The sequence below is a fragment of the Apium graveolens genome, chromosome 9 (genome assembly GCF_009905375.1).
Source record: "Apium graveolens cultivar Ventura chromosome 9, ASM990537v1, whole genome shotgun sequence".
Classification (NCBI taxonomy): Eukaryota; Viridiplantae; Streptophyta; class Magnoliopsida; order Apiales; family Apiaceae; genus Apium; species Apium graveolens.
In genome coordinates, this window is record NC_133655.1 from 93031801 (window position 1) to 93041334 (window position 9534).

A 9534-nucleotide genomic window follows, 5' to 3' on the forward strand; every position below is an offset into this window, starting at 1 on the left:
AAGCCCTCGAATGAATATTTGAAATAATATTCATTAAATAATATAAAGTTATCGAATAAACCTTATTCGATTAATAGTTTTGAAACTATAACCATATATATATAAATATATATATATATATATATATATATATATAAAATCTACTCGGGATCCTCGACTCCCGGTTTTAGAAAATGTTTTCACCTTTGGGTCCCTATACTAAGGGTATATGCAAATTACCGCTATTCTCTAGCATAGGTATTATCAACTGAACCAACATATATATATGGCAAGAATACGAAACATGCATGCATATGTACCATATCAAATGCTACAATATATCGCAAGAATTTGCTAATTTAACCATCATGCATCTATCACAAGATAATGCATATACAAGTGTATACATCACAGCAACAGTATAACGGATAGAAAACTTGCCTGAGTGCTCCCGGATAGACTTAAGCTTAGAGTGGGTCCGATAACCTATGAACAACAACATAAGTCGGAATTAAATTCCGGTCTCTTAAGAAACTAGACTTTAACCATTTAGAGTCCTAACGTTCGCTTTCGCGCTTAATGATTTACTTAAGTCGCTCGAGTACCCTCGTCTCCCCCATTTTTAATAAATTAACCATTATGAGTTTTAAGGCGATTCTTTCGCAAGTGTCTTACCAACTGCCTATTACACCTTACATAAATGTTTTATACTTCAATTAGTCCTTTAAGGTCTTTAACCTATGTTTCAAAGTAAGGCGAGGGGTAATGTTTCGTTCGCGAAACATCGTTACTTAAAACGGCCGTTTCTCCTAAACCGTTCATCGGAATCAAACGAACCACATATCAAAACTAAGCTCGTAACATGAACTATTTAAACATGGCAATGGTCAAAACCTAGCAGGGAGTTCTCGCGTCTGAATGTTATGAACAAGAGCAGTCTAAAGTAAATCGGATATTACGACGACTATGTTTACGCGATTTCCCAATTTTATACCATTCCAATTCAATCACCAATCAATCCACAATCACAACCAAATCAAAAATCCATCCATACTACATCATAACAGCCCCAACAACTCAACATTAACAATTTATACTTATTCCCCACATGAACTAAAAGCTTTACTTAAGTTCTTTAACTAATTATCAAGATTTACAACTCCAAAAACACCACAAAACCAACTAATCTCTACAAACTCAACCAAACTTTAAACAAACAAGCATCATGCTTCATATATACTATATCAATCATATTCATTCCTAATTACTCAAAACTAAAGCTAGGGTTTGGAGTTTATACCTTCCTTGGAGCTTTTAATCAATGAAAGATCCTTGGAATGCCCATGGAAGCCTTGATCTATGCTTAAGCTACCTTGAACTTTCATAAAAAATCAAGAAAACCAAAGTTATTTCTTGAAGGTTACTATTCACCATCTTTTTCCTTGATTTATTGGAAGAGATTGTGAAGGAATTAGAAGCTTAAACTTATAGGACATCCATATCTATGTACAAGGAACCTTAGATAATTACCTTGTGATTTAACAATGCTTGGAACTTGATTTTTGAAAATTTCTTCTTTGAAAAAGAAGAAAAGCCGAGAGCAAGCTTGGAGAAAGAGAGATTTTTGTGTTTTTTTTCTTTGATTTGTTTTTTGGTTGGTTGTTTTTGTTTAGATTTTGGTTAATTACCTTAATAACCTTGAACTTTGTGTGGTTATCATTCATCCACACCTCCTTCCCTCCTATATCATATTTACATCACCTTATTGTGTCATCATCCCTTGTCCTCTCCTTATTGGTTGGATGACCTCATCATCCCTAACCTCCTTGATTAACTTCCTAATTGTTTGCCTAATGACCGTTGATATGTTATACGGTTCGCTTAACTTTCGTTTTCGTTTATCGTTTGAGGGATCATACCCGGGATCTTATTACTTGGGTTTCCTTAACCTTTCTCAATACATTATATTCCTTTTATGATCCTCTCTTATAATCCTTTAATTTAAATCCTTTTTATCCTGTTACCTTATACTCAATTCTTTCCGTATCTAGTGGATTTCGGGGAAAAATCAAAGTGTTCGGAATTGGATTCTGACGATCTTTACATACACTTATATACCACATAGAGTACTAATAATATCCCAGAAGATCAATAACAGAACCCCTACATAGTGTGGCATGAAAAGTTTTCTCATTCAGCATAATCTGCAAAATCACTATTCATAAGGGTTTCAAAAATTTCCAAAAATTGGGGTTATTACAGTCTCCCCTCCTTAAAAGGATTCCGTCCCGGAATCAGATAGAAAATGAATAGGGATACTCTCTTAGCATTGCACTTTCTAACTCTCGAGTAAATTTTCCCACATTGTGGTTCTTCCATCAAACTCTGAATAGTTTGATAACCCTTCTCCTAAGCACTTGTTCCTTTTCACTCTATAACCCTTCCTGGTTGCTCCATATAGGTTACGTCGGGTTGCATGTCTATGCGCTCATATGCCCCTATTTATCTGGTATCCGAATTACACTTCCTTAACATTGATACGTGGAACACGTTATGAACTTGCTACAGGTTCGGGGGTAGGGCTAGCTCATATGCTAGCTTCCCAATACGTCTTACTATATCCAAGGGTCCAACAATTCGTGGGCCTAGCTTTCCTTTCTTTCCGAACCTCATCCATCTTTTCCAAGGGAATACCTATAACAGCACTAGGTCCCCTACTTCCTATTCCTTGTCCTTTCGTGTCAAATCAACATATTTATCATGTCCATCTTGGGTTACTACCAGCCGTCCTCTGATTAGATCTATTATATCCCTGGTCCTTTGGACTACTGCGGGTCCGAGCATCTTGCGCTCTACGACTTCATCCTAACATAAGGGAGATCGACATTGTCTTCCCTCAAGGATCTCATAAGACGACATCTCGATACCTGACATACAATCTCTTGTCGTAAGGAAACTCAATCCGTGTTAAGTGATCATTCCAATTTCTTTCAAGTCTATTGCACAGACTCTCATTATAGCTTCTAGCGTTATAGCTTTTGCTTCTCAATACTCATTCTTTTCTAATTCGTAAGCGTTACTATCTTCCGTACATAATACTATGCTGGTTACACTTTTGCTCGTTAGCGTTCTATAACCTTTTAATAACCTCGTCAACCTTAGTATCACGAATGTGTTTCCATTCCGAATACCACCACAAGTTTACTACTCCTTTTTCAGCTGCTTCTATCTTCGAAAGCTTAGTCCTTCATATAGAAGTAAAAGAATTTATTGAGAGATCACTATGATCATGAACACTTGTTATATCGCATAGTTAGTACAGAAGGTGGCCAGCCTTTAGTACTTGACAAGCAATTAAACAACATGTGGTATCCTACTAGGCTTCTATCACACAGATAGATAGTCATTCAGCAATACCTCCCCTTCTGGAAGGATTGTTCTTCTCAACTTACATGAAATGAAAATGAGAGAAAAAAAACGAATTGAAGAGAATTGTATATATAAAAAAAATATACTGCCACCAAATATCTGGCTTGGAACCTACCTCTGAACTATAGAGGTTTGTCATAGGAGAACGAAACATATGTGTATATAAACCCACATCAAGTATAATTGCATCGCATTTCACATGCTTAAATATTTACTATTCCATCCATCATTCTATGGACCCATGCTCTTGCTCGAGCTTATACACAATCACCTTCGAAACTCCCTCGACATCGAAAATTGAATCTGGAATCTCATTTTATACATCATCGTTACTAGAATTCTATGCTTGCATCGCAACCTTCCTCGTATAGTAATATGACTCTCTATTGATAAGAAGGAATAAGTATTCAATAGGTAGATAATCTACTTAATTAGTCTATCAATGATAACTTATACACCACCACGACCCGATTAGTGGTACTCAATCTCAACATTCATTCCAATACAACTCTCACGGTTGTAATCAGCTCATTACTCGCAGAATCATTGCTGCACTACTATGGTCCACTACTGACCTACTGTCGTCATTCATTTTCCATGAAATCTTAATATCTAACCATACAGAGTCCATACGTGTCGTATAGAATACTTCTAAGGAGTTAACATAATCACCAATCATAATTCATGAAGAACAATCCAAACTCTGACATACTTTCATGACATGAAGTAGATAAAATTGCAGAAGAGTTTCAGTCAAAGCAACGATAGCAGGTGAATACCATTCTTAATCGTATGCCTTAAATAGAAGACTTAACTCAAGGTTCGTTTAGTCCTTTTTGAAATATGGTCCTGGATTATTCTCAAGATAGTACCTTCTGAGATAGATAGCCCGCTCATGGCAATTACACGAATTAAACCTTTACCAACTACTATTACGGTTGGGTATTGCACAGTCATCAGAAGGAATGTCAATCTTCCAAACCATAATACAATCTGCATAGCTTTAACCATCATCACTGTATTCCTTTGGCACAAGCGCCTATAATTATCCTCTTACCTTTAAAGTGTCGGCCACCTCTTTGGCCTTTCCTGATAGTAAAATTTCCTTACAGTCAATGTCATTTTAACCACCTCCAAATAAATTTTCTACCTTATTTCAATCACAGCTTATGTGAAGATGTTTTCCTTAAAATCTGATGAGTAAAAAAAAATCACCATTTTTCCATATGTTATTGCCTCAGTCTTTAGAGGTTAATCACTGTCATGACTGACTCTCAATCATAATTAGAACATCTTTTATCTTAAGTCCTAATTGCCCTGAATAATTTTGATCATTACTGGTTCGATCCATACCTTCTCGTGGTTTAACACGTGCCCCACTTGGCATCATTATAATTACGTCATATTTCCTTTATCAACATTTCTATTCTTGAGAATTTTGAATATTACCTTTCTCCTTGTAAAACCTCTAAGGTTATCCTTGAATTGTTCCTCATGTATTCCCTAGATACAGGGCATATCAAAATACCATTTATTAATACCAGAATCATTGTCTATATACTTGTGAAAAAATTTCTCCACTGATTCTTAAAGGTTGTTATTACCTTAATCCTTTCCAATTCATACTGTCAAAACTCATGATGTCCCTATTAAGGGTGAAATGCCAGCCTTTATGCATTCCCCTAGGATTCATTTTAAGTTATCGATGTTCTATCCTTAATTCCACCTTTAAAAAGGTACATGCATCCTTCCATGGATAAATCAAGTCATATATCCCTGATAAGGGTATCTTATTCAATCATTCCCACCTCGATAGTATATGCCTAGTTTCACAATAACATCTGTATTCAAAATGAGGTCAATCAATATGGCCTCCAAAAGATAACAACGGTTATCCGCTTTTCTTGCCTAATTTGGTAACGATAACAAGGATGTTCTGGAAGATATTGGTCGTGTTCAACGTGAACCTCTTCTTAATAATTGCTTATTTACTTTTGTTGTTTATCTCAACAGTCACCTCAATGTTGGGATATCTTTCATACATGGCGTCTCCCTTTCTGGGTATCAAGCCACCGGTCTTACACTTCACATTCTTGAAGGTCACTTCATTCATCCAATTTTTCCTAATTTCTTACTTTCTTGTATCCTTAGTCTATCCACGTCTCATTATTTATCCTTCGAATTATCTCAAGGTTTCCTTGAATCCTTGGATGAAATATATGTATCTCTTATACCTTCAACCATCAATTTAACTCATGGTGAATCACCCTCATCCTGACGATTACATACTTTCCTATTTCTATTACTACGAGTCTTTAGGGTTTCCTCATACCCAACTCCCTTATCATTCCTCAAACTCTCTTGCCTTTATATTCCTTTCCACTTCAGTTTCTTTTTATTTTCCTTTCTCTTATCATTATTTCATGAACCAACCCAACATAAGCATCGATTTCAAACATCCCGTCATTCTGGATTCGTGTCCTCAGAATGAATCTTGATAACTTTTACCACTTAGATTCATAATTCATCATACTCTTCTGCCTTTGTTCTGTCTCTAAAGCTTTTACACTATCTCCATAACCTTGGGAAGTACTTTCCTAAAAACAATTGACTGAACTTAAATCAGTTTATTATAATCTCTTGCTCCGTGCCTTCCTTGGTCTTTCACCAGTGAGTGGTCTCTCTCTTAGGAGGGTAAATGACAAAAACACTCTTTTGTGATTCGTCAATCATTCAGAATCTCAAATGATTCCTCTATTTCCTTTAGCCAGGCTCTTGCCTCGACTAGGTCAACCTGTTCCTTGGAACTCTGGGAGCTTAGAGACTTAAAGGTCCTGAAAGAATTTCCTACCGCATTATTTCCTCAAGGTGGTGGTTGGGGATAATAGTCTAAGTTCTGTCTAGACAGGTCCATAAATTTCCGTATAGGAGTACCGTCTCGGGTCTCCTTTCCTTACTCGACTTTCTGTTTCCTTAGTATGAAATGTTTCAACCTTCTCCCATAATTGGGGTTATCTTATACATTAAAAACCTTGTTTTCCACTCTATTATGTTATGGGTTCTTTCTTTCTTGATGGCAACCTCCCTGACTATCACATTCAGGGTTTGTCCTAAATCTTATTCCTCAAACTATGGCTCTCATCTAAGTTCTCATCCTTAAGCTCTTGAACTTTTGGAACCCAATTTCTGTAGGAACACCTCACTATCCCCTTATCATCTTTCTCGGTATGGATCTCTTCTCCAGTCATTGACTCTCTGCCTTCATTCATAACTTTTTCTGGCACAATATGTTCTTTTCCAAAAATTCGGTCTGTATTGCAATCTCAAACAGCTTTTCGGTACCGGCTCCAGTTACCTTCACTTCTATTTCCATTTTCTCAAAATCTCTTATAAACTCTCCCAAAGACATTATTATCTTGTGTCTCTCCTTTTTACTAAGGGCATCAGCCACCACATTGGCTTTCCCTGAATGATAAAGAATCTCCCAATCATAATTCTTGATTAGCTCCAACCACCTCATTTGGCACATGTTGAGCTCTTTCTACGTGAAAATGTACTAGAGCACTTATGGCTTGTTTAAATCTCGCACTTTTCTTCATATAAGTAGTGCCTCCAATCTTTAGGGCAAAACTATTGCCACGAGCCCAAGCTCATGGGTGGGGATATCGAATTTTATATTCCCTTAATTGTCTTGACGCGTACGCGATTACCTTGCTGTGCTGTATAAGAAGCACCCTAATTCCTTATGCGAAGCGTCACTACACTTCACAAAATCTCATTTTCCATCCGGCAACGCCAACATAGGGAACGTCACCAACCTTTGCTTCGGTTCTTAAAAGTTGTTCTCGCATTTCTCTGTCCATTCGAACTTCTCAGTCTTACGAGTAAGCCGCGTTAAAGGGGCTACTATCTTTACAAACTTGAATGAACCTCTGGTAGTGACCGGCCAATCCTACCTCTGGGAGTTGCCCTAACCATGGTCATCAATTCCTCAGTGGTCCTTTATTCATTCTTGTCAGGATCCTTCACGGGATCCTCCTCAGCAACAATCCCTTCTAGGACAACATCCTCAACCGTTACATCCTCAATATCAACATCATCTGGTCCTGCGTTAGGACGCTCTATCAGATCCACAATCCGATCTCCAATTAGTAATAAAACATCATCGCGCTGTTACTCCTCAACCTCAGGGTTCGGTGTCCCGCTACCATATACGATAACGAACTACGCTTCTATCACGATATTTATAAGGGTTCCCATAAGGGTTTTAACTGTCAGTACTACTTTAGGTAGCCCGACTATGAACTTGGCAAGAGTTCTTATTATCTTAGTTATTATCTTAACGTCACATCATCTCTGAGGTTTATAACGCTTGGCTCTGATACCATTTCTGTAACACCCCCAAATCCGGGGTCGGGGATCCGGGTTGTCACGAGTTCCATTTCCCTTAACAACACCCAATCTAAAAAAATAATCGATTACTCTGTACTGTGACCCCACAATAAACACACACACCACAAGTTATAGTCTCAGAGATGAATATCCAAAAATAATCACAAGTCGCTTTATTCCACCAATATATGCCAATACACCTTAAAAGGGTTTCTGAATAAATTTACATTTCTTTGCCATTATTACAATTCATAAATATACATCAATCTGGTACATCAAAAGTTGAAGCCTAGCCTATTGGTAGTTCCTACCTCAGCTACAGCGATATCAACGCCTATAGGAAACTGCGGAACGTTTCCTATCCGCTCGCGAATTAGGAGCTTGGTCCTGTTCATCTTTTCTATCTGTTGTTGTGTGATGAAAGAAGAAACCAAGGGTGAGCAGCAAGCCCACCAAAATAATATGTATAATGATTAACAATATATGAGCCTTCTCATAGTACTCATGAAAGTCTTGGTCAAAAGAAATGAACCAAGTTTGATATCTTAATGCGATGAAATCGCAAAATATTCAGTATACATACATATATACTTTTCACAATCTTTGAAATCCTCTGACATGTATAATATACACAGAGTTCCAGTTTATAACTGTATAAAAATATCGTTGCAAGGTGATCTCATATATCTAACCTTGTCTCAACATTTTTCTGAAAATCTTTGACATGCACCAGATAATCATTTACTAGATATAAGTTTAAAAGATGAAGTTACAAGATACTCCAATATACTTATATCTTTTCCAAATACTGCTTGAACTACCACCGTTCAAGTTATAATGAGCTTTCAACAGTTCATCACATAGATGAGACTACAAGACAAGATTTGAATAGATTAAATCTTTAAAATATCATCAAAATAAAATAAAGTTATGAGATACTTCATTTGATGCAAACATCATTTTGAAAACTTGACCCTGCCAACACTCAACAATCGCCCAACCGTAGCCTTTCTATCGAAGTGCTCTGGGTAGTGTTGCAGAAATATCCAATTGGATGATGAACTCATTACGGAAGTTTGCCGCGCCAGGAAGACCACTTACGATGATCAGTCGTAGTAGTACAACCCCACCATTTTCTACATGTAGAGGAGAACCTGTCGGATTTACTTGTCAACCGAACACTGGACTCCTAAGGAATGGACCGTCTTAGCGGAACTTCCAGCCATTTTGGGCCAATATAATAAGGCTGGGCCGACGCCACTCGACCACTTACGCCACTCCTAGTTCAGATGAAATCCATGACTCTGAAACGTAAAGCTCGTCTCCCCTTTCCCCAAGTAAAAACTTGTTGATACGGCTCCACCAAGAAGTCGTATCTAGTTGGAAAGGAAAACTCACCGATATTTCGCAGGCGATGCCTGTTAATGGATTAACTTGTTCCAAGAATTTTACTTCCCGAGTGTTGGGTAAGTAATCAAAATTCTTTTATCAAGACAGCAACCTTGTTGCGAATATAAAACACACCACAGAGCCGGATCCCTCAGGTTTTGAGCGAGTATTTAAATCCCCTTCGAAAGGAGGATCTTAAATATAAAAATGAGTTTTGGGATCCGCTCTAACTTTTAAAAATCATTTTGAAGGCTCGCAAAACATTTTTAAGAATGTTTGGAGTGATGCTGATTTAACAAAATAAATCAGTCCCAATATATTAGAAAATATCTGAATATTGTTATT